The 27,649-nt window shown below is 40.7% G+C and overlaps 1 protein-coding gene and 1 long non-coding RNA gene across 5 annotated transcripts in view; one reads left to right on the plus strand and one right to left on the minus strand.

Moving 5' to 3' along the window:
* Nucleotides 1–1,058: 1,058 nt before the first annotated feature.
* The window catches only part of tex2 (testis expressed 2), a 75,103-nt gene continuing 48,512 nt past the window's right edge, over nucleotides 1,059–27,649 (plus strand). Inside the window, exon 1 of one of the 4 annotated variants that reach the window (XM_039654876.2) lies at nucleotides 1,059–1,258. The gene's annotated coding sequence lies outside the window, so the exon portion shown is untranslated. Of the gene's footprint in view, nucleotides 1,259–1,360; nucleotides 1,472–1,516; nucleotides 1,536–27,649 lie in introns of those variants that run through there. The other 3 variants (XM_039654874.2, XM_089128939.1, XM_089128938.1) reach the window with 3 other exon arrangements.
* On the minus strand, nucleotides 8,479–11,686 carry LOC148982109 (uncharacterized). Its single transcript, XR_016150710.1, has 2 exons — nucleotides 11,605–11,686; nucleotides 8,479–8,561 (listed from the first exon to the last, which is right to left on the minus strand). It is a non-coding gene; the product is annotated as an uncharacterized LOC148982109 (long non-coding RNA).

A 27,649-nucleotide genomic window follows, 5' to 3' on the forward strand; every position in this document is an offset into this window, starting at 1 on the left:
GACAACATCAGTTATTACACACACGCGCACACACGCACACACACGACGGCAGGTTTCTGCTCTATTAGTTCTCAGTTCGAGTCACATGAGTTGATTTCATCACAATGAAAAAGACTACACTGTAAACACGGGATGTGAACGGGACAGGCTAGCCAGTTCAAATATGAAATACTATAAAAAGTTAAAGTATCGTATTATATAAAAAGTATTGTAAAGAAAGCACATCTGTGCCTATTTATAATGTTTAGCTATTGGCTTTTAGCTAAATGTAACCACAACGAACACAAAATGATTGACAAATATATCACATTGCTATTTGACAAACAAAAGTTTAGTTAAATAAACAATTTTTCACACATTATATAAACTCCATTTATTGTTAGTTTAGTTTTAGTTCATTCATTCCTTTTAGCCTTTACTCATATTGTGTTATATGATCAGCGATCACTAGATGGAGCTACTTTATTTCACACTGCTTTATTCTTCTTCACCTCGAGGAGCAAACTGATGAATATATATCAACAACATATATCTCATCTATCGTAGTCTTATCATTTTAAACTGTGAGGTAATAGATAACTTATAGCCTATCTGTTGTGATGTGTTCAGCGAGTTTTAATAAATCAAATCAGTTCTCCAAAGATTGCATGTCATAAGTATCCAGCTCCTGTGTTGAAGAAGCTTATTTAGATGCAATGAAATGTGTATATCATGGGGGGAGAATTGGTTTAATTCGTGATTAAGCTAAATCATACCATCCTATGCTTTTGAGAAAGTTTAACATGTCCCTGTTCAAATAAGGAGATTAGGAATTAAAATAACAAAATAAGGAATTAGAGTGTATACAGATTATATAATATAATATAATATAATATAATATAATATAATATAATATAATATAATATAATATAACAACACATCCAGCAGGAGGCGCATCTGCCCTTTCATTCGTCCAGTCTCACCCAAACAAACATACGCCCTTCCAGCAGACATTTTAATCTATCACAGAGTGTGTGAACGTAGACGTGTATCTTGATCTCCCGCGGGTCATCGTTCGATTGCTCTCGTCTGGGGGTCTGTGAGATTTATTTTCGCTCTGCTTCCCTGTGATGTGCTGCTGTCACTGGATTATAAACATTATAAACTCAGACATGATCGCAGCGGCGGGCGGGATCGATTGTGGAAGCGCGTCCGAATATACGACGCGTTGGATGAGATTCTGCGTGTAGTTTCGGCAGGATAATGAAGAAGTGTAATGGTAAGATCGCGCCCATCACGCCCATCATCACCATCATCATCTGTGTGTCGTTGCTAAGCCGCATCTCTGTCTCGAGACAGTCGAGTATCATAGCAACCGCGATTCTTCACTGATGACCTGTGGGTGTCATCATCTGTTGACGCGTCGCGTGCGATTAATACGCTTCGCAAACTGACTGACAGCTGTTAGATGAGTTACAGAGAGTGCAAAGAGGTAATACCGTGGTATATGGCATAATTACCATATTCATAAAGCATGATACTTCAGAGAATAGGAGGTACGTGTCCTAATACCTACGTGTCCTAGCATGTTATATCTCCTGTAGCATATTGCATGGTACTTTATTAGTGATTTCATAACATAATTTTTGGTGAATCATATTCAGGATTTCAGGTTGTGGACTGACTAAAATATCACAGTGATTGTTACAGTAAAATTGAGTGTAACTCGCTCTCAGCTGTCCATTATTATCAAAAACAGAAGTTTCTTCCATAATATCATACTTTTCAAAACAATAAGCAGGTTAACAAAATAAAAGTGAAAGGGGTTTTCCGTGTAGACTTTATAGAAATGTGAGTTTACACACTCAGTTGTGTTGGATAAATCAGTATAATTGTCACTCTCTAAAAATAGCAAAAGTGTGTTTTGCATTGTAAACACAGACTGGAGGCCAGGGTGACTGGTTATTTACCCGTTTCAACAGTTGTGTGTGTGTGATTCTTACGTTTGCCGATGAGTAGGTAAGTCATTTTTAATTCTATAGCACCTTTCTGGAGCAAAAAGTGCTTTGCATCCGAATATAAAAACTTAAAGTAGTGATTAATCGCATCCAAAAAACATTTACATAATATATATGTGTGTATTATTAATTTGTATATATAAATACACATACATGCATGTATATATTTAAGAAGAAATTGTGCTATTCATATAAAATATATCAAATATTGATATATAATGTAAATTATGTATACAGTATACATGCAAATATTTCTATGTGTATGTGTGTGTATTTATGTACAAATATTTATACGAAGAGTTCAGATGCAAAAGCCTCTAAATGCCATTTGAAATTTTCTTCGTTAATGATGATTTTGATCAAACTTGTATATTTAAGTTCAGTAATTTCACTTAAATGGCAATGATAATTACCTATTAATTGTTATTTAAGTGAAATTACTGAACTTAAATATACAAGTTTGATAAAAATCATCATTAACGAAGAAAATTTCAAATGGCATTTAGAGGCTTTTGCATCTGAACTCTTCATACACAGACACATATATTATGTAAACACAAACTTTTATTTTGGATGCGATTAATCGCGATTAGCTAATCATTGCCCAGCACTAATAAAAAGGTAATCAAAATAAGAGTAAATAACAGTAAGATAAGAATGAGCAAGTTTAAGCAAGTGTGTTTTCTTTAAGCTTCTTATTAAAAGTGTCTCCAAAGGGAGAGCGAGGGACGGCAAACAAGATTCCTGCTGGAATTATAATGTTGCAACGTCTCATTTATATAAACAGGAGTTTGACCGACACAATCACAAGAGTCTGAAGATGAATTCTGAATTTAACTGTATGCCAATTCAAAGAAATGAAAATTGGAGCTTTTTAATGAGCTTTTGTAATATGTACCACACCACTCATACACTCAATTTTTGTTTTGTTTTGCAGATAAGCTATGTACAAAATTGTGAAGGAAAAAAGAAAAGAAAACATTTTCTTTAGTAAAGCAATAGCTATCATTTAAAGTGACGGTGCACCCAAAAATGAGAATTCTGTCATCATTTATTCACCGCCATGTTGTTCGATGTTCTTCGAAGCACAAATTAAGATACTTTAATGACGTCTGGGACGTTTCTGTCCCTTCATTGAGCAACAGACCAAAACTTAAAACATCCAAACAGGTTATTTACATCTGAACAATGATCAGCATGTCACATTTGCTAAACATTGCGCTTTACCTGATGTTTAATTAATAATATCTTAATTTGTGTTTCAAAGATTGTCCAATTAAAGTCTGATAAAGTCTTACAAAGCGTCTCTGTAAGTGGCCATATATTACATTGCCATGTTTATGATAACACAGAGAGGACGTGTTGTATTGCTAAATACTTTTAAAATCAGTTTCTACATAAAAGAAAAGAAAGCTATACTATATCATGTGCATCTTGAGTATATTGATCATCCAGAACTACTACTGTATATATTTCCTCACTATCTTTCCCATTCAGTTCATGTTCAATTCAAAATAGATTCAAAAGTTGCAGTGTTAACATCTGCAGGTGTTGGATAGAGACTGATATTATGCTGTCACACACACACGCACATTCAGAAGTGCACCTTTATTTGCTGTGTGCAAAAGTGTGTGTCTCATTAAAGCTGCATGAGTATTGTGTGTGTTAGCGTTGAGTGACAGGACTAAAGCAGAGCTCTCTGCAGTCGGTGCACACGTTATAACCTGCGTTCGTGTAACACGTCAGAACGAACAGCCCTGAGTAGTGCGCATCTGAACACACTTCTTAGTCAGCGAGTCGGTTGTTGACACAGTAAGAGTACAGTGGGTCCGATCGCTTGTTCTTGAGAGAATTTGCAGTCTATGGTTTTACCACTCCATGGTTGGGTTACTCGTTGGGTTGTTTTTAACCCAACGTTATTAAGTGAATTAGTCATTGAGTCAGTTGTTGAGATACAGTAAGAATACAGTGGGTCCAATCGCTTGTTCTTGGGAGAATTTGATGAGAAATGCTCGCTCTTTTATTGCGCAGGATACTTCTTACACAGTTTTTTTTTTTACACGTTTTTAACCCAACCGTTGGGTTACGCATATTGGGTCATTATGTTGGGTTATTTTAAACATCGTTGGATAATTTCTAGTAATAACCCGGCTGTTGGGAAGATGTTATACCACCCCATGGTTGGGTTACTCGTTGGGTTGTTTTTAACCCAGTGTTATTAAGTGAATAGTCGTTGAGTCAGTTGTTGAGATACAGTAAGAATACAATGGGTCCGATCGCTTGTTCTTTCGAGAATTTGATGAGAAATGCTCACTCTTTTATTGCGCAGGATACTTCTTACACAGTTTTTTTTTACACGTTTTTAACCCAACCGTTGGGTTACGCCTATTGGGTCATTATGTTGGGTTATTTTAAACATCCTTGGATAATTTCTAGTAATAACCCGGCTGTTGGGAAGATGTTATACCACCCCATGGTTGGGTTACTCGTTGGGTTGTTTTTAACCCAACATTATTAAGTGAATAGTCATCGAGTCAGTTGTTGACATATAGTAAGAATACAGTGGGTCCGATCGTTTGTTCTTGGGAGAATTTGATGAGAAATGCTCGCTCTTTTATTGCGCAGGATACTTCTTACACAGTTATTTTTTTAACCCAACCATTGGGTTATGCATATTGGGACATTATGTTAGGTTATTTTAAACATCGTTGGATCATTTCTAGTAATAACCCAGGTGTTGGGTTAAATAACCCATAGTTGGGAAGATGTTATACCACCCCATGGTTGGGTTACTCGTTGGGTTGTTTTTAACCCAACATTATACAGTCATTGAGTCAGTTGTTAACATACAGTAAGAATACTGTGGGATCGCCTCTTCTGGGGATAATGTAATGAGAAATGCTCGCTTTTTTATTGCTCAGGATACCTGTTACACAGTAAAATAAAACAGGTTGTTTTTAACCCAACCGTTGGGTTACGTGTACCATTCATTTAGATTGCATAGGGTCGTATATTCTATTCAATACTCATTGTTTTGCACTTTCCACTATATTGTTTCATAGAGAATTTGATGAGAAATGTTTGATTTTGTAAGTATTGAGATGTCTGACTTTTGATTGCAGATAAATCTGAGCACAGTTTTGAACCTCTAGAGGAGAAACCTGAGATCATTGCAGTCTTTCTCTGACAGTGCAGAAGGAAGACCTGTAGACTTAGAGGGCTGTTTACACGACACTGTTTTCAACTAAAAACGTAAAACTTTGGATGCACTTTGGCCGTTCGTTTACACGACGACGGCATTTTGGGCGCCTGAAAACTCAAACTTTTGAAAACGGGTTTCAAAGTGCAAATTTTTGAAAACAGTCTCCGTGTAAAATGACAAAATCGTGAATCTCTGAAGAAGATGACGTCATGTACATGCGTATTACGTGTTTAACTGGAGTGTTTCATCGCCCTCTACTGGTCTGGAAGAAGAATACAGCTCTTTTAGCCGTTTTTGTAGATCCGTGTGAATGCGGATCGCTTTGATAACGGTTTCGTCTGTATGCGGAAAACTCAAAGGAAAAACTTCTCCGTTTTAAGCATATCGTTGTCGAGTAAACGTTCAACCTGCACAAAATGTAAATTCTGTCATCTATTAGTGTCGTTCCAAACGTGTGTGACATTCTTTCCTCTGTAGAACACAGAAGATAATAATTTGAGAATATTTCAGAATTAAGGATGCTCATCATATACAGCTGCTGCATTTTCTGATGGAGTATGAACAAGCATTTACCATGTTTTGAACCTTGCCTTGGTTTGGCAATTGTAAAGTGTGTTTGTGTGGTGTGTGTGTGTGTGTGATCATCCATAATAATGATAGTATACTGTAATTATGAAACAGCAATGTAGTGTTGTGTGTCTATCCATACACCATACTCAGACTGGAGACTGAATGTGGCCGAGGTCTTGATATTAGTGCTAAAATTGTGATTGTGAACTTGTATTGATTTCAGGCACCTTTAGGGGAATTGATCCGGTCTTTAGTAACAGTCGGGTCAGGCCCTTGCGTTGTGCTTTGAGGTGGAACATGGATGCACAAAAACCTGTATCTTCTAGAAATGCTCTTAACGATCAGCCACGGAGCTGAAAATCACTCGCTCTGATATGTGGTGTCTAGTTGCTGATGACGTAAACAGATCAAATTTTATTGATGCAAAAGATGTGAGAGCGCTCACACTGTGAGGATATTTGGTGAAGGATATTTGGAGGATATTGGTGAATATGAAAGTCTCCACCAGGATTAATAGAGTAAAATAAACTGTAGCTTCTAACCCTAACCTTTTGACTAATGTGATACCATCACCAAAGTCGGTCGGTATTTGTGGTTTGTTCACGCCATGGTCACGTTTTCTACTTAAAAACAGTTCACGTCCTTGTACATCTCATAATTACAACTTGTACACCCGTAATTATCTGAGAGCTTCGACTTGTACCACCTGACTGCTGATGATTCATATTGGTGTTGATAGTGTTGCCATAGAAACCCATAACTGCGAGTCAGAGAACGTGAACAAATCAGATTAGAGAATGGGTTGCTTTCTTGTTATTACGGTAATTACAACATAGTGTGACTGTGAACGCAGCAATATATTGATTTTATCAAGCCAAACAACTGTCAAAATCTCATTAGCTAAGCCCAACAGAAGGTCGGCCATTTTGGATTGAATGTGACATTAAACCAAGGCATTGAAGATTTTTGATTTCTTGAATGGTGTTGCCTTGGCTAAAGATTTAATTATAGTAAAAAAGAGAAAGAGATATAGGCTAAGGCTACAGGAAGAGTGTTATATTGAGCATTGTCAGATTTGGATCTGATTGGTCACATGGATGTGGCTATTGTGGGTCACAGTTAACCAACATCTGGCTACAGGAAGTGTCGAACTTTAGAAAGACTTTCTTGTATTTACTGGCTTAAATGCATGTACCCAGAATGCATCTAGAGCCACTGAGTACTAGTGATTGCTGCTAAATTGTTTTTTGTTTTGTTTTTGGTAACAATCCATAATTACTGAATACTTAAATTGTATTGAAAAGAGTTGTGTGTAAGTTCAGTTAAAGGAATAGCCTAGTTCACTTTTAAAATCATTTTTGCTGATAATTTACTCACCCCCATGTCATCCAAGATGTCTTTCTTTCTTCAGTCGAAAAGAAATTAAGGTTTTTGATGAAAACATTCCAGGATTTTCTCCATATAATGGACTTCAATGGTAACCGAACGGTTCAAGGTCCAAACGACAGTTTCAGTGCAAACTGTTCAAAGGGCTTTAAACGATTCCAGACGATGAATAAGGGTCTTATATTAAATAAATAACAAAGTTTAAGTTTTATAGGCTCAAATGTTCGCCTTGCTCTGTTCTGTGTGACTCTCCTGTTCAAACTCGTTTATCAAAATGAACAAATCTTTTTCCGAGTCAATTTGTTCATTTCATTCGTTGAATGAACCAAATGACTCAAAAAAAAGATTTGTTCATTTTGATGAACAAGTTCGAACAGGAGAGTCATTAACGTGCATCACAGAACAGAGCAAGGCGAGCATTTGAGCTTATAAATCTTCAACTTTGTTATTTTTTTATTAAATGTGCGATCGTTTCACTTGATAAGACCCTTATTCATCGTCTGGAATCGTTTAAAGCCCTTTGAACAGTTTGCAGTTTGCGCTGAAACTGTCTTTTGGACCTTGAACCTGCTGGAACGTTTTCACCAAAAACCTAACCTAAAAACTTAATTTCTTTTTGACTGAAGAAAGAATGACATGGACATCTTGGATGACATGGGGGTGAGTAAATTATCAGCAAAAGTTTTTTTTAAAAGTGAACTACACCTTTAAGCCTGTCATGAACTTTGGATGACAGAACTTTTGACACCTTTGAATAAGTGTATGTGTAAGTAACTGATGATAACGGAGCATATTGCGCTGTAATTTCACTGTGCACACGTTTGAGGTCACGGCATGTTGAAACAGAAGTAGTGTTCCTCTTTCTGTTTATTTGAGTTTGTCTCATTGGAGTGACGGAGGTGATTTATGACTACATGGATGTAATGGAGAAACCCTTTAGTGAGGACATGATCTGATATAATATTATACATATCAACGTTTAAATTCTCTCTCTCTCTGTGTGTGAAAGAGAGTGTGCAATGTGTCTGACTCAGCATTTACTGTGTGTTAATGTGCTTACAGCTACCAGGAATATTCCAGGTTTAGACTTGATGTCTGGTGTAACAGATCTGTCAGCTACCACAGATAATAATATCAGCTTGTTCCTCAGTTTATAACAATGATCAAAAAGTGTTCAAAGTAATGCACTCACCATTATAGCGGTTTCTTTGAAGTCTGTGGGGAGACACTCTGGAGGAGATAAAAGCACCTAATGGCGGAAGTATCCGGCACTTCTTGGCGTGTTCGCACCGCAGGAACTGGGAACGATTTTAGTTATAGGGCCGGCTTTTGGCGGACTACATTAGCTCCTACTCCAGAGTAGGGTCTAACCCAGGACAATTTAGTGCCGAAATTACGACGTCACTCTGTTGGCCAAAACGCGGAGGTGAGTTAGCATTTTATCACTATGGTTCCCTCGCTCTAAAGTCTGGGATTTTCGAATGGGTTTTTGCTAAATCGCATGAAATAAGGTCTGTGGTGAACAAAGCCTCTAAATATTTTCACGTTTTGATATGACATAAAACACAGTTATAACCTGCTTGTGGTTTTTTAAACTTTATTGTGTCTGCTTGTGTTTTTTAAAAACTTTTTATAGGCTTCAAAATGAATACATTTTGGATTAACTTGTAAAGAGTATATTGATAGACAAAACGTGTAAGTGTCACAGCTCTTTGTTGCTCTTTGTTCACCCAAAAATGAAAATTAAGTCATTAATTACTCACCCCCATGCTGTACCAACCCCGTAAGACCTTCGTTCATCTTCGTAACACAAATGAAGATATTTTTGATTAAATTTGAGAACTGTATAACTACCACATTGACTTCCGGGACTGGCTCTTGACAGCCCAGAAAGTCAATGAAGAAAATGTTTAAATATTCCATGTGACTACAGTGGCTCAACTATAAGTTTATCAAGCGACGAGAATACTTTTTGTGCGAAAAAACAAACAAAAATAACGACTTTATTCGACTATTTCTTTTCTTCCTTGTTGGCCTGAAACGAGACTTCCTTAGATTTCCACGACGCATGCGCGAGAACTGAACTGAAGTAGTGTAAGGAGATCGCAATTCTCACACATGCGTCGTGGAAATCTAAGGAAGTCTCGTTTCAGGCCAACAAGGAAGAAAAGGAAAAGTCGAATAAAGTCGTTATTTTTGTTTGTTTTTTCGCCTAAAAAGTATTCTCGTTGCTTGATAAACTTATAGTTGAGTTATACAGCTCTCAAATTTAATCAAAAATATCTTCATTTGTGTTCCGAAGATGAACGAAGGTCTTACGGGGTTGGTACAGCATGGGGGTGAGTAATTAATGACTTAATTTTCATTTTTGGGTGAACTAACCCTTTAAACACAGATCTTATTTTTTGCGATTTTTCCAAAAGTCTATGGGGAAAATGCATAGCTTTTCGATCGAGGGAACCCATGCGCCGCTAGTTTCCGAATTGTCCTAGAAAGTGACATCATCACTCCGGCACTCTATTGGAGCTAGTGTGTTGACTGTCCGGACACATGCCATATGAAACACACCAGTACCCGCCATTTTTAACACTAATTTTCCTACTGGCAGTGGGAAAAATTGAGCGCCCTGGTGGCTAGTTCCTGTAACTGAGCTTCTGTAACTATCCGGTGTGAAAGCCCATATTGTAAGGTTTATCAGGTTTGTACTTTGTCTATTTAACAACATTGTAATAAATGGACAGACTCTAAAAAATGCTGGGTTGTTTCAACCCATCTTTGGGTCAAATGTGGACAAACCCAGCTGTTGGGTTAATTTTTTTAATTAAAATTTTAACCCAACGTTCGGATTTGTCCATATTTTATTTGACCTAAAATTGGGTTAAAACAACCCAGAATTTTTTAGAGTGCAGCTTTCTTACCTGTACCCGATAGCTTTTTGCTTTGAGAATAGCTGTTTCTTCGAGTTTTTCACCTCTGTTTGCTCTAAAATACTGATCATCCAGTTTGAAATGTTTACTACAAACACAAGGTATTGTCGGATTTTGTGGTTGCAGCGTTTTCTCTGTATTTATTATGATTTTTTGCAGCCTTTGCTCTGGAAACCAAAAATGGATAACTCCCGCTAAACGTTTACTGTTTGAAATCTCGCATCCGTGAGCAATACAGTAATCGACACCATTTTGACTAAAAGTTTGCTCTGAAGTATTTCCTACTAAAGCAAGGCGGGATTAGACTCCATAGCAGACTGGTGGTGTTGGCTTTGGACAGCATCGTGCCCGTAGATATCCATAATAAAGGCTAAATGTCTCGTCCGCGATGCTGGCCAATGGAGGTCGACGTGCGCACGTGGCGGCCATCTTGCCACAGGCAGCTCGCTCACTCGTAACATTGTGTTTTAATGGTGCATGCACTTTTTAAATAACCATAACTTTCTCAATTTTCAACCGATTTTCAAACAGTTTGGTTTGTTATGAACATCAGAGATGTAGTTATCACACTGTATACTTATAATAAGTGTATAAATAAATAATCATCCAGAATTATAGCCACGTTAATAATGTTTGTAAGAAACCAAACCGTTTGTAAATCCTTCAATATTTCAACGAGATAAGAGTATATGTGTTCATCCAGATCACTCACCTTACATCAGGGACCACAGAGCCCGCCAGAAAGCTTGTCTCTGACAAGATGGCCGCCGATGACGACGATAGAGGCTCCGCCTTAAGAAATCTAGCCTTTATTATGGATTTCTATGATCGTGCCCAGTGCATTATGGGTGTTGAAGTTTTCATACCTATTTTGCTAAAGGGCATTTTTTTCTCTGTTTTCTCTAGTCAGGGACCACTGATTTAAAAATAAAATTGCCTTTCTACTGTGCAGTTTTATTGAAAGCTCATTATGCCAGTGGTGGAGTACCCCTTTATTTCAGGAAGGAAATACAGGCATCTCAACGGTATACTGTGTTTATTTAACTCCAAAATGCTAAATGCTGTAATTAAATGAAATAAGTGTAAGCTCAACCAATCTATTGTGCATTCCACAGGCTTGTTGATGAATTATGATAGTGTTTAGGTTATGGTGTTTATATTTTAAGTTGTAGATGGTAGCTCCGTATTTAAAAATGAATGGAAGTCAATGGGGACATATGACTAGTAAAAATTCATTTGTAGAGCTCTCTAATAATAACTGTTACCAGTTAGAATTGAATTGTAGATCTTTCTAATTGAATTTTTACTAGTAAAAATGCAATTACGACGAGTATCGTTGGGTATAATTTAAGCTAAAATGGCTTGCCATAGCCTGTGGATTCATTTGCTATGTGCATAGGGAAACATGTTTATGGTAGAAACACTTGGCAAATAAACAAATATGCAAGTACAGTACAACAGTGTCAAAAGCACAAGCATAATAACACTTATAAAGATTAATGTGGTTAAATCACATACAGACCTTCTTTGTCTAGTTATATCCCTGATTTCAAGTTGCGTAATGACAAGCTAGACCAGTAACGCTGGTTAGTTTTGCTGGCTCATGTTCTGGTGTCCTAAGTTCAACCAGAAATAAACATGACGTAACTACAGATCCATGAAAGACCCTTTACATGAAACACACCGAAAAAAGACCTCAACACTAGTTCTCCTAAAATCTACACTGAATTCAAGGCTCTTCTTTCTTTCTTTTATGTATACTAAGCAAAATGCCAATAATAACCAATAATGAGAAAAAAAATCAGCGTATTGAAATGGATTACATGCAAACCAATATGCAAACCCGGCAACACTTTATTAATAAATCACATTATTTCCAGGTTGTGATGTCAAAACGTCAGAAATTTGCATATCTGACTGCGAGTATTACATTTGTTATGTCGGTCGTGATGTTAGACACAGCATTTAAAACCGAAACATACGGCTGCCTGATCTCTTCTCCTCTCAAGCATTTTGACTCACCACTTCTTATAAGAAAGCACTTTTATCATTTTTTGAGTCAATATATTAAATTATATATTAAATTACCAGTAAGGATGTGTTCCTGTCACATATATCACACATTCGCACTTCAATAAGCCGACATGATCATGTGCATTGTCTTCTAATTAAGCATCGGGTTAAAATTTGAATTGTAGAGCTCTCTCACTGAATTCTTACTAGTAAAAATGCAATTAACCTATGGCTAAGCCACGCCCCCAAACGCAATGAACCAATCACAGAGCGCATAGTTAACCCAATACACTCGGACATTCTCTGCTTCCACGTCCATTGGAATGCATTGCAGTTAGTTTTCATTCGTTTTTATATGTTTTTTCTTGTCATTTTAAGTTTAAAATGGTCAAGCTGTGTATTTTTTATCCTTTCCCCAGCCACATCTCAACCGAGATAAGTGTCTGCTCTGGATTAAGTAATGCGATTAAGCTATGCAGGAGACCACAACACCAACACAACACAAACAAGGATGTCTACATCTGTTCTAAGTTAAGTCAACAACATATTGGAACGTTATCTTTAACATCTCTAAGGCAACGTTTAGTCTAACGTTAAACTAGCATTAGAAAACGTCAACGTTAGCTTCTAGCTGCGGTGTACATCATGTCACTTAGCTTCATTAACGTATCTGTAAATAACCGAGATAACAAATGTTAACAATGTTGTGCTGAATGATTCATGTAAATACTGTAGCACCAAACGCTCATGGCAACGAAATGCGGTTTATCACGTTTACACTGTGATCTGTACATCTCTGCCTGGAACTAAAGCTTTCATCGACCTTCTCAACAATAAAATTATTAATATAACCCTCCAATGCATAGTCAATGCCCTTTAGGTGACTTCAAGATGATCTATAATCTTTCTGTCTCCAAAAATCATCAATTTTCTCTAGTGAAATGTCTCTTACTGTGACCGCTGCCATAGCGCCTGTCCCTGAATGTTGACTCTTTGTCCGAGTGAGTGGAGGGGGCGTGGCTTAGTGGCGAAGCCACGCCCCCTCCACTCACTCGGACAAACACGGCATAGGCGCTATAGCAGCGGTCACAGATACGTTAGATACGTTAATGAAGCTGAGTGACATGATGTACAACGCAGCTAGAAGCTATTACGTTAATGTTTTCTAACGTACGTCTAACGTTTGACTAACGTTACGTTAGAGATTTTAAAGATAATGTTCAAATACGTTGTTGACTTAACTTAGATCAGATGTAGACATCCTTATTGTGGCCTACCGCATTACTTAAAAGGGTTAGTTCACCCAAAAATGAAAATTAAGTCATTAATTACTCACCCCTATGCTGTACCAACCCCGTAAGACCTTCGTTCATCTTCGGAACACAAATAAAGATATTTTTGATTGAATCTGAGAGCTGGATCAGTCCTACATAGACTGCCTAAGGGACTGGCTCTTGACGGCCCATAAAGTCATTAAAGAAAAGGTTTAAATATTCCATGTGCCTGCAGCGGCTCAATTATAAGTTTATCAAGCGACGAGACTACTTTTTGTGCGAAAAAACATAAATAACGACTTTATTCGACTATTCCATTACTTCCTTATGGGCGCATGCGCGAGAACTGAGACGAGGACGTTCTCATTCGTCTACTTCTTGTTACCGGCTGCTCACCGCTTAGGAGTTTTACCGCCCCCTACCGTATAAGATGATGTGCTGATATAGCTGGAAGCGCAAAACTTTCTGTTTACAAGCAGAGGAAGACGCGCGCTGTACATACGCTTTTCAATTAGCGTATTTTCCGCACTATAAGGTGCACTTAAAAGCCTTTAATCTTCTCAAAAAACGACAGTGTTCCTTATAATCCGGAGCGCCTTATATATGGATCATCATTTTATACGGTAGGTGGCGGTAAAACTCCTAAGCGGTGAGCAGCCGGTAACAAGAAGTAGACGAATGAGAACGTCCTCGTCTCAGTTCTCGCGCATGCGCCCATAAGGAAGTAATGGAATAGTCGAATTAAGTCGTTATTTATGTTTTTTCGCACAAAAAGTAGTCTCGTCGCTTGATAAACTTATAATTGAGCCGCTGTAGGCACATGGAATATTTAAACCTTTTCTTTAATGAGTTTATGGGCCGTCAAGAGCCAGTCCCTTAGGCAGTCTATGTAGGACTGATCTAGCTCTCAGATTCAATCAAAATATCTTTATTTGTGTTCCGAAGATGGGGGTGAGTAATTAATGACTTAATTTTCATTTTTGGGTGAACTAACCCTTTAATCGCATAAATTAATCCAGAGCAGACACTTATCTCGGTTGAGATATGGCTTGGGATCACTGTCTATGCTTGGGACAGGGTAAAAGAAATGCACACCGTCGCCCAGCCTCTCAGGAACCTAGTGTCAGAGTTGCATGTACCCCATGCACACCGTTTGACCATTTTAAACTTAAAATAACAAGAAAACATGAATGAAAACGGACTAACTCCAATGCATTTCAATGGAAGTGGAAGCAGAGAATGTCCGAATGTATTGGGTTAGCTGCGCACTGTGATTGGGTCATTGCGTTTGAGGGCGTGGCTTAGCCATAGCCTAGGTCGATTGCGACGAGTAACGCTGTGAACAATTTAAGCTAAAACGGCTTGCCATACACAGGCTGCGTTTGCCTAACTGTTAAGGAGTGTTTAAGCACATTTCACAGCAGGTTAGCATGGGATCACGGTTTGGTTAATTCCTCTTGACCCGTGGACTCATGAGCTTCGTCAGGTCTCTAGACATCTACACTTAATGAGCTCATTATATATAGCTCACTCTTCTCTGTGCCCATAGATACTGCTGCACTTTCCCTTCCTCTATTCATAATTAACTAATATTCTGTGTAATTCAGGTCACATTCTCAGTTTTGCAGTAAATTTGCAGTCCTAAGATCTAAAAGGAATGAAGCTGAACAGTATTATTGTACATAATTGGAGAATATAGCCAAAATATTTGGTATTTTGACTATATCTATTATCAAAATACCACAAAAAAAATGCGGTAAACAAATTAATGGATTTAACATTGGATCACATTGGTTCAACATTATTTAAAACAGGCACTAGTTTCTTTCTGAATTTTACTTATTGTGCATGTTGTTCTCAAGAAAACAAAATGGTTTTGTCATCTACTTTTCCCACCTCCACATTCTCCGCCTGTGAAGCAGCTTCTGGGACGAGACACAGTTAGTGTATTATGAGCTGTTGCTTACAGGCACAATGGCACTGTGTTTCGTGAGGTCAGGCCGACTTTCCAAACAACATCTCATGACCTTTGTGCTCCATAACAAATGCAGTGAATTATAACGTACTCCGGAAAACAAACCCTGGCAATGTCACCATAAAATCCACAGAGTTGTTACTGTAAACATATTTTAGGAGCATGTTCTTCCCTTTTAACATTATTAACTAACTACATTTGCCTTACAACTTTTATGCGCAAAAACAATTAAAAATAACGACTTTATTCAACTCTTCGTTTTGTTCAATGTGGGCCTCTGAGTGAGTTCACAAGAGCAATGACACACACACACAGTGGGCCTCTGAGTGAGTTTAAACGTAGTGTAACAGTGCAGCGGTTCGTCAGAACGTAGACTCGCTATTGGCCAGCATCACACACATGACCAGCGTCGGCCAAAAGTGAGCCTACGTTCTGACGAAGCAATGCGCTGTCACACTATGTTTAAACTAGGGCTGTCAAACGATTAATCGCGATTAATCGTTTCCAAAATAAAAGTTTGTGTTTACATAATATATGTGGGTGCACTGTGTGTATATATATATATATATATATATATATATATATATATATATGCATGTATATTTAAGAAAAAAAATATTTATATATATATAATATAAATTATATAAATCTATATACAGTATATACATGAAAATATTTCTTAAATATATAAAAGCATGTGTGTGTATTTATATATATTAAATAATTATACACAGTGCACCCACATATATTATGTAAACACAAATTTTTATTTTGGACGCGATTAATCGCGATTGATCGTTTGACAGCCCTAGTTTAAACTCACTAAAAAAAGTCTCTGCTGTGTCCGAAATCACCCACTACTCACTATATAGTGGACTATATAGTGACCTCACCATTTTGTAGTGCTGTCCGAATGTGATTATTATACCCTATATAGTCCACTCAATGTATCCCAGAATGCATTTTGAAAAGTAGTGTACAACCGATGGTCACTGACCTAAGCCCTACATACCATCATGCATTGTGCTGATCGTAAAAATAAGTTATAATCAGGTGGAGTATCGCATTATAACAAAACCGGCCAGAAATCACTTTTAGTTTTTAAATATTGGAGAAATAAGCTCAATGTAATGTAATATATTTATTTTTAAAAAATCTATTTAGCCCAGAGCCGGCTCGGCACCAGCTGACAGATGATGTAATCAATGGCGCTGAGAGACGATCGAGTAGTGTCTCTAGTGTTTCTATTATGCTGGTGAGCTCACTATAGGGTGCTCTGCTCTCTACCCCCAACATAGGGGGTAGGGAGTAGTGCTTTGAGTGGAGATTTCGGACACAGCACCTGTTTGGATTTAAATAGGCAAATGCTTGAATGCTAATGATTTTTGGTAATGTTAAAATAAAATAAACCCATAAAATGTATTGTTGGCTAAGTATTGCCATTGCCACAAATATACCCATGCAACTTGTGACTTGGTTTTGTGATCCAGGGTCACATATGTCTTGACATTTACTTATTTTTTTTTTAGTTATTTTTCATTCAAATTACTTTAATACAATAATTTAAATTTTCATTATTAAAGCCAGAGCAACAAATACTACAAATTATACATACAGTTTAAATAACATATAATTGTTTGTCACATTATAATAATCACTTTTTTTCATAAAAAATAATGTCACCATGCAAAAATCTAAGACTTAAGATAAGCTTTGTTGTCATTATTTAAAATATATTTTCCAGACAACAATAAAGAGTCGATAAGCTTTCCTTCTTGGCGGTGGTCAAGCTGTGAGGGTTCGGTTTTATTGATTGAACTCATTTGCCTTTGGTCAGGTACATTTAGCCAAGCGGTCCATGGGTGTCTGCAGATTTGACTATATTGTGTAGTGAGGCCACAAGAGTGTCCTCAGACATGCAAATGCAAATGGTTTGGTCAAACATAGTTTTGTTTTGGGTTTTTTTGGTACTTATGAAGGGTGTATTTGAACACTGACCGGCCACTTTATTGCTAGTCCCGGGTTGGACCTCTTTTGCCTTCAGACCTGCTTTAATTCATATGTGTTCAGAGATGCTCTTCTGCTTCAGGGTTTGGTGTGTGTGTGTGTGTGTGTGTGTGTGTGTGTGTGTGTTCAGAGATGCTCTTCTGCTTTAATGTTTGGTGTGTTGTGTGTTCAGAAATGCTTTACTTCTACAGACCTTGGTAGTATCGAGTACTTATTTACTTACTGTTGTCTTTCTATCCAGTCTGGTTGTTCTCCTCTGTCCTCTGACATCAAACAAGGCTTTTTTACACATAGGCCTACTCGCTCGATATTTATTTTCTCCTTTTCTGGCCCTTCTCTGTAAACACTAGAGAGGTTTGTGTGTGAAAATCATAGTAGATCAACTGAAAAACTGCAGTTCCTCCACGTTCAAAGTAACTTAAAGTCCCTGTAAAGTCAAAATTAAGTATGTGTTCTGAGTTTGTCACACCACAGAAAAATGTGTAAATAGCCACCCAGCCAAATTTGAATGATAAAAAAAGTCGGGAAGTACATAAAATAAGCTATCAAAATCATGAAAAGATGAGCAGATTCTCTGCTCTCAACCGCTGGGGGCGTGTCCGCTGGCTGTGCTGAAACCACGCCCACTCACGGGAAAGCTGTTGACGGTGATATTAGCTGATTAGCTTTTGGAGACGGGAGGATGAAAGCTGAGGCGGGAGATCGTCGTTTCGGCCCCGTTCACCAGTAACAGCGAATTATCAGTGAATCCTCTTCATCAAGGTAACGTTAGGCTCTCTAAAAACCTCTTCTTGATGTGATCGTTTTTAAGGGAATTTAAATGAAGATACCGATCTGTTTTGTACATGATCGCATCCATGCATGTCCGTGTCGAAGTCAAATGTTTTCTTTACCGGATCTCTTAGCGCGGTGTGGTAACAGTGTTGCTTGATGGAGATCGGCTCGCGCTGCACAGATGTTGCTGGTCCGAACTGATAAACGATCCGTGACGCACATAACGAGTAGCGCAGTTTCGTTCTGCTTTCATTACGCTTGCCATTTGGATGTTGCACAACGTTGTGTTTGCCGCGTCAGCACGAATTTTGCGGGCAGGAAAAATGGTCCAAGCAATCGTTCGGTTTGTATGCGTACCGAACCGGAAGCCTCGAACCGAAACGGTTCAATACGAATACATGTACCGTTACACCCCTAGTGGACAGACACACTTGCTGTCACTGGAATTTTATTGCGTCGCCTGTAGTTAGGACACGGTGTAAGTAGCATAACTTGCACAATCAGTGGCTGACTAAATATTTTTTGGCCCCACTGTATTGATTCAGCAATCTCACCTCACTCACTCCATCGATAGTTTAGCAGTATCCCTCCACCGCCAGTTCTCCACACTTAGACACTTACATAGGGGGGAGTACTCTGGGTTCGGGCCAAACTCTGAGCTTGGAGCCCTCCCCCCGGACAGCACGCCGAATACGCATTTAATCCTGTCCACTCTAATTATATGTAAGTGTGAACTCGTAAACCATCTTTCTTCCTAATTCTGATGCTCTTGACCTTCAGCAGATCATCTTGATCATGTCTACATGTCTAAATGCATTTAGCTGCTGTCATGTGATTCAATATTTGCATTATCGAGCAGTTGAACAGGTGTATCTAGTAAAGTGGCTGTGAGTTGTAGTGTGTGTGTGTGTGTGTGTGTGTGTGTGTGTGTGTGTGTATTTCTGGCACTGTGCATCAGAGCAGGTGTGTTTTATTGCGTAATAAACACAGTCAGATGTCAGAACCTAAACAGTGATTGCACCTGGTCTCTCGCTCTGCATCTTTTTATGTCAGTTTCTGTTCTGCGCAGATTGTTCATCGGATCACACTTTACATCCACTCACAGCTCTTTAGATCCCTGCACCGTGGCTTTAGTCATATTATGAATATGTATATTTCATTGCAGCATTTTACATTTTATGCGGTTACATATTGAAGACAGAATTAATATAAAATGAAAGGTAGAAGCTAAACTCAACATAACTTTGGGAAAATGAAACATTACCAAATACCCTACCCCAGACATCACTATATGAACTATGAAGCTTTGGTGTCAATACACAGATGTGAAGGGAATGGGCATTTTATCATCAAGAAATTATATATTGAGGTAGTTAAGTTAAACTCAATTTAAACGGCTTCAATAATTATTACATTGCATTTCTAAGCACTAACGCGACCCTTAAACCATTTGTCAATATAAAACACAAGATATAACAGGCAGATTCAACTAGTAATTCAAAAATGACTTTTGTTTTCCATGGCTGAGGAGACAAGACAACACCAATCCATCATTAAACATTAACTGTGACTATATCAACATGCGGTATTGTTGACGAAAAAGACTTGACTGAAGTATAGTTTAAATTATAAAAACTTAAAGGCACAATATGTAAGATTTTGTGTACTTACATTATCCCAAATGTTTAAATCCAGAGAAATCAGCTATTTAAACCAGTGTCAAGATGCTTTAATATATTATGTGTTTTATCATTGTTATATAGCTCAACACGGTTGTTTGAATCTCTTGTTTTCTTGATTTACCGTAAAAACAACACTATTTTACCAAGCGGATAACAATCATAATCACAGATAGCTTTATTTGCCATATAATATATTTTAAACTAATTGCATGCCATTTAGCAAACACAAGTCATCAATATCTAGGGTTGTCAAACGAATAATTGTGGTTGCACTGTGTATAATTATTTTATATATAAATACACACACATGCTTGTATATATTTAAGAAATATTTTCATGTATATGGATTTATATATAATTTGTATTATATATACATATAAATATTTTATATATAAATATTTTTTTTCTTAAATATACATGCATGTGTGTGTATTTATATATATATCTATATATAAAATAATTATACACTGTGCACCCACATATATTATGTAAACAGAATGTATGTATAATGTATTATGTAAATAGCTTACTGCATTTAAAAGAAAAAATATGAATTGGAACTACTGGAAATATTACTATTTATAGGATAGGATTTTTAGCTTTTTATTTATTTTTAACCAGTTTTCATAATATAGAACCTGTTAATTTGTACGAGGATACTGATAGGTAAAAATAAACCATGCGTATGAGTCTTGATTGTGCTTATAGGTAAAAGTGCAATTATTCTGGTGAAATGAAATAAGAAATTTCGCAAATGACCACAATCATTCATGATCAAGATAACAAAATGAGGGATGCTATGTCATCTCTGATTGTGAAATGTCATTGGCTTTCGTGTGTCTTATGACCGGTTGCATCATTGTTCCTCACGTTATGACAGCATGAGTTTGTTACTCTTATTTTGGTCACTTTTTGCAATGAATACCATTGACTACTTGTTACATGTTTTGTATTTTTGAGAAGTGGTGAGTCTGGTTTGGGGGTGTGTGTTGCATGCTCAAAAGTGTCTTTGAAAGTAAAAAATATGCCAACACTTTACAATAAGGTACATTAGTTAATGTATTAACTAACATCAACTAACCATAAGCAATACATTTGTTACAGTATTTATTAATCTTCCTTAATGTTAGTTAATAAAAAATCCAGCCGTTCAATGTTTGTTCATGTTAGTTCACAGTGCATTAACTATGCTAACAACATTTTAATCAAAAACAACATTAAGAAAGATTAATAAATTCGCAGTTCGTTATTAGTTCATGATAACTAGCAGTTAACTAACGTCAACTAATTAAACCTTATTGTAAAGCAGAAATGAATATAATAATAATTTCTACTTGTACAAATGCATACAAAGCATACAAATCTTAATTGAGAGATATAATCATAATAATTTGGGTTGAAAAAATGTCTTGGTGTTTGTTTGTTGACAATAATATCTTAGCAACACCAGCATATTGACCAGGACGTGCATTTGACTCTTTCGAGGACTTTTCTCAGATTTACTACTGTGTCTGCCAAGATGACATTTACTTGGGCCCATCCCGCGGTTGCTAGGCTGTGGGTCGCTAGCATCTCTGCGTTAATCTGAGTGTAGCTGTTGCATGATACATCAGCGTCTCCTTTACTCTGAGCATCACAGGAGATCAGTACAGCGGATTTATTCACTTTCTGCGGTTCTGAACCCAGTCTTGGATCTGAATTGTGAGTACAGAACATATCTAGCTCATGTGTTTCTTTTAAGATTTAGTTCCTGAAGTACAAATAAAATATACTGTTATTTTCCACGCATTGATACGGAAAGTCTCCTTTTGGTCTAAGTTGATAATTTTTGTCATTTGCAATTTTAAATAATCGTTTAGCCATCTTGATAAAACAACTGCGTTTTTTCTGTGGTGTTTTTGTTTCCACGTGCGTTTTCTAAAATAGAGCAGTTCTCCTTTACTCTGTTTCAAGTGAGAGTGTATATTAGCAACAGTTGGTTTATAGCCCACGTTAAAGCACCCTTTCTAGTTCTTGCTTTTGTATAGCTGTCAGTATCTCTTCTGTTATTTAGGACCAGATTCATACAAATCTTCTTAAGAAAGCAGTAAAGAAATTCCTTAAGGTATATTTGAAGAGTTCAGATGCAAAAGCCTCTAAGTGCCATTTGAAATTTTCTTCTAGAATGATCATTTTTATCAAACTTGTATATTTAAGTTCAGTGATTTCACTTAAATGGCAATGATAATTACCTATTAATTGTTATTTAAGTGAAATTACTGAGCTTAAATATACAAGTTTGATAAAAATCATCATTAAAGAAGAAAATTTCAAATGGCATTTAGAGGCTTTTGCATCTGAACTCTTCATTTGTAGAAGTTTGTAAGAACGTTAGGAAGTTTGGCTGAAGAACAGCTGATTGTGAGGCAGTTCTTGGCAAAGACTCGCTGATCAACTGAATGAAAAACACATGACTGTCATTTTGCAATGCCTGCAGATTGCCTTAATAATTGTTCATCACGACACACCTTTCTCAAGTGTGTGTGTGTTGGCACTGCTAGAGTGAACTGTGTATAGTACACATGTGCTGAATGCTGCCAAAAAAGACATAATTAGAGATGCACCGATATGGACATTTTTGCTGATAACCGATAATTCTTAACCGATATATCGGCCGATAAATCTAAATCCAAATTTTTATATAATTTTTAAGAGCCTGATTACAAAAACAAAAGTCATACCATTTAAATCCATGTCCCAAACACACAAGTATAATGACCTCATTATAATTTTAGTCCACATGTTGCACTGAACTGTATTGTCATTTTTTGAAGTGATTTCCAAACATATTTCAGGCAATTCAAAATCATCATGTTGAATGAAGAAAGAAAATAATCCATTATTTATTTACATTGTTAGAAAAAAGTCACTCATAATCATAACCGACTTATTTCTATGGATTTGCTTAATGTAACCAATGTTATGTAGCAATGTTTAGTAGTTTAAACATACCTATTGTCACGGATCCATCGGCGTCAGCACCAGACACCTTCACTCCGCCCACTCGTTCCAGCTCCCCAGCATACTAATCACTGTCACCTGCCCGCTTCAATCACCGTCCCAATCATCCTCCCTTTATAAACTCACTCCTCACAGTCACTCACCGTCTGGTCTCGTCGACACATCGACTACAGACTCCCGCTACGCTACTGCCTTCTTCTGAGGAATACTTACCCGCTTACTTCAGCCCGTCTGCTTCTCATCCGCTCCTGGTCCCCGGTCATCCTTCTGGTCATCCGTCTGCTGCCTCCGCTCACCAACTTCCAGCCCTGCTTAAGATAAGAAATCCACTATCAGACTGTTTCCCGCTCCTGAACCGAACTTTATCCATTACTCACTTACCTGCTGTCTGTCATACCCACTGTCTCAATAAACCTGGTTACACTCATCCATCTGTGTCCTTCTAGTCTGTGACAGAAGACCAGACCAACATAATGCAGCAATCTACCCCGAGCACCAGCGCTACACCGACCCCACCTCCGCCTACCATTCCCCGGACCAGCACTCCAGCACTCGCCACATCCACCGTGACCACTTCTTCTGCATCTGCCTCTGCCAGTCCCATGGCCCAACCAGCGCCCTTCTCAGGCGAGGAGGAGGAGTGCAGCGGCTTCCTTTTGCAGTGCGAGCTCTATATGGAGATGAATCCGTTATCTTTCCCCACGGAACGATCCAAAGTGGCCTTCTTCATCTCCCTCCTGCGAGGACGAGCGCTCAACCGGGCTCACGCCCTTTGGAAGGATCGTGGCCCAGTTACCCGGACATTCGCTGCTTTCTCCGGCCATTTCACCGAGGTGTTCTCACAGTCAGCCCATTCCATCTCCGTCCAGGACCAGCTGTACCGCCTGAGACAAGGGAGATCGTCCGTCGCCTCATATGCGCTGCAATTTCGCACCCTCGCTGCCACTCTGGGTTGGAATGAGTCTGCTCTCATCACAGCCTACCGTCATGGGTTACATCCAGATATCCGCCTCCAGCTCGCGGTTTATGACGACAACGTCGGCATTGAGAGCATCATTCAGCGATCCATCCGTATCGATCAGCGGCGCACTGCATGCCAGCTCGATAGCCCTGCACCTCCAACTCCTCGTCCTGTGCCCCGCCACCACAGTCCTCCAGCACCAGAACCCATGGAAGTCGGTACCACTCACCTGCCGGTATCCGAGAGGAATCGGCGAATCACCAATGGGCTGTGTCTGTACTGTGGAGCCTCCGGTCATCTGCTCGCCTCCTGTCCCGTTCGCCCGCCCCGACCAGCTGTGAGTACAGTCCAGTTACCCTTGCCTATCTCCTCCTTGAAATTCACTGCGGCCACTATCACTTACCTGAACCGTTCCATTTCAGTCCAGGCGCTGATCGACTCCGGATCAGCGGCCAACTTCATTGCACTGTCCACGTTAAACCGGCTCCAAACCAGGCAACGAACCATCCCTCACAAACTCCAAGTCCAAACCATTCTGGGACAACCACTGGGACGCGGCCGGGTTGGACATCGTAGCCCGGACCTGGGGTTGGAGATCGGCTGGCTCCACCGGGAGGAGATATCCTTTCTGGTGCTGGAGGGTTCGACGGCTGAGATCATCCTGGGACGCCCCTGGTTGGAAACCCATTCGCCTCACATTCAGTGGTCCACCGGCGAGGTTCTACGGTGGGGCCATGACTGTTTCCAGCGCTGTCTTCCCTCTGTGACGAAATCTTCAGTTGCTTCCACCACTCCGACTGTTCCACTCTCCACCACCTCCGTAGAAAGCCCACCAGTAGAACCTTCTCCCGAAATTCCCTCTCCCTACCGGGCGTTCCAGGATGTTTTCGATAAACGCCAAGCCACCATTCTACCCCCTCATCGGCCATGGGACTGCGCGACCGACCTGCTGCCTGGGGCGGTCCTACCGCGAGGTAAGATCTACCCTCTGTCCATCCCGGAGCAGAAGGCCATGGAGGAGTACGTCCAAGAGGCTCTCGACCACGGATTCATACGACCATCAGTATCCCCTGCCGCTTCGAGTTTCTTCTTCGTGAGTAAAAAGGACGGAGGCTTGCGCCCTTGCATCGACTACCGGATCCTCAACCAAGCCACCGTTAAATTCCGCTATCCCCTTCCTCTGGTCCCAGCCGCCCTGGAACAACTCCGAGGGGCATCCGTTTACACCAAGCTCGATCTTCGTAGTGCCTACAACCTCATCCGTATCCGGGAAGGCGATGAGTGGAAGACCGCCTTTATCACTCCCGCAGGGCACTACGAATATCTCGTGATGCCCTTCGGATTGTCCAACTCACCCGCCATCTTTCAAGGCTTCATGAACGAAATCTTCCGTGATCTTCTCAATCAGTTCGTCGTCATCTACATCGACGACATCCTCATATACTCTCCCGATCTGACCTCCCATATCCATCACGTTCAGACAGTACTCCAACGCCTACGAGATTACCATCTTTACCTCAAATTGGAGAAATGTGAATTCCACCAAAGCACCATCCACTTCCTCGGTTACGTCATCACCCCACACGGAATCACCATGGACCAGAGGAAGGTGGAAGCGGTACTCCATTGGCCACAACCCACCACCCGTAAGGAGCTTCAACGCTTCCTGGGGTTTGCCAACTTCTACCGCCGTTTCATCCAGAACTTCAGTCCCATCAGTTCTCCCCTCACCGACCTTCTCAAGAGCGGGGCCAAGTCTCTGTCCTGGAACACCCGAGCCACCCTAGCCTTCCAAGCCTTGAAGTCTGCCTTTGGCTCCGCTCCTACCCTCGCCCTTCCGGACCCCGCCGTGCCCTTCCTCGTCGAGGTGGATGCCTCCATCTCGGGGGTAGGAGCGGTCCTCTCTCAGCGGCAGGGGAATCCATCTCAACTCCATCCATTCGCCTTCTACTCCAAGAAGCTGTCCCCGGCGGAGCAGAACTACGACATCGGCAACCGGGAGTTACTAGCCATTAAGTTGGCATTGGAGGAATGGAGGCACTGGCTGGAGGGAGCCCAACACCCGTTCACGGTGATCACTGACCACCGCAACCTCGAGTACCTCCGGGAGGCCAAGAGACTCAACCCCCGTCAAGCCCGTTGGGCCCTGTTTTTCACTCGCTTCAATTTCTCAGTCACCTATCGCCCCGGTGAAAAGAACGTAAAGGCAGATGCACTCTCCCGTCAGTTCCAACCTGAGACACCTTCTTCCGAGCCTGAATCCATACTCCCTCCAGCCGTGGTCGTCAGCCCCATCCAATGGAGCCTAGATGACCACATCGCCGACGCCACGCAACTCGAACCTGCTCCGCCGGGAGGTCCAGAGGGACGGGTCTATGTTCCAACCCGTCTACGCCTGTCCCTCATGGACTCAGTACACACCTCTCCGGGCTCTGGACACCCAGGCAGCCAAGCCACTCTCTCGCTCGTCCAACAGCGCTATTGGTGGCCGGGTATGGCCCAGGACGTCTCCCGGTTCGTCAGCGGATGCTCAGTCTGTGCCATGGCCAAGGTTCCCCGTCATCTCCCGGAAGGCAAGCTGGTTCCTCTCCCAATACCCACTCGACCGTGGTCCCACCTCGGAGTGGACTTCGTCACCGACCTGCCCCTGTCTGACAACCACACCTGCATTCTGGTCGTAGTGGACCGCTTCTCCAAGGCGTGCAAGCTCATTCCCCTTCCGGGTTTGCCAACAGCCCTTGAAACAGCTGAAGCACTCTTCCAACACATCTTCCGTAACTTTGGGATCCCCGAGGACGTAGTCTCCGATCGAGGACCCCAATTCATCTCTCGAGTGTGGAGGGCATTCTTCAACCTTCTGGGAGTGACCGTCAGCCTCACTTCTGGATACCATCCCCAGTCCAACGGCCAGACTGAGCGGAAGATCCAGGAGATTGGGAGATACCTGCGGTCATACTGCCACGACCACCAGGACTGCTGGAGCCGTTACCTGCCCTGGGCCGAGTATGCACAGAACTCCCTCCGACAAACCACCACCGGACTCACCCCCTTCCAGTGCATACTCGGCTACCAGCCTCCACTATTCCCCTGGTCAGGAGAACCATCTGACGTCCCAGCAGTCCACCACTGGTTCCAGACGAGCGAGAGAGTCTGGGACTCAGCTCATACCCACCTCCAGCGGGCTGTTCGGAGACACCAGAACCAGGCCAACCTTCGCCGTGCCGACGCCCCTCACTACCTTCCCGGACAACTGGTCTGGCTCTCCACCCGGGACATCCGTCTCCGACAGCCCTGTCGGAAGCTGAGTCCCAGATATATCGGTCCTTTCCCGATTCAGAGGCAGATCAACCCCGTCACCTACCGGCTGGCACTCCCCGCTCACTACCGCATCGCACCCACCTTCCATGTCTCCTTGCTCAAACCGTACACTAACCCTCTCACTCCTTCTTCCCCAGGGTCTGGTGCTGCGGAGGTGCCCCCTCCTCCTGCGGATCCCGAAGATGACAACATCTACCGAGTCCATGAAATCCTCGACTCCCGACGACGGGGCGGCCGCTTGGAATATCTCGTGGACTGGGAGGGATTCGGTGCCGAGGAGAGATGCTGGGTCAACCGGGAGGACATTCTGGACCCCTCGTTACTCCAGGACTTCCACACCACCAACCCAGATCGTCCAGCGCCCCGTAGCCGTGGTCGTCCCCGTCGTCGGTCCCGTCCGCCAGCTGGAGCTGGCCGTGGGGGGGGGGGTACTGTCACGGATCCATCGGCGTCAGCACCAGACACCTTCACTCCGCCCACTCGTTCCAGCTCCCCAGCATACTAATCACTGTCACCTGCCCGCTTCAATCACCGTCCCAATCATCCTCCCTTTATAAACTCAC

This window comes from Pimephales promelas, chromosome 3 (assembly GCF_988280905.1).
Source record: "Pimephales promelas chromosome 3, fPimPro1.hap1.1, whole genome shotgun sequence".
Classification (NCBI taxonomy): Eukaryota; Metazoa; Chordata; class Actinopteri; order Cypriniformes; family Leuciscidae; genus Pimephales; species Pimephales promelas.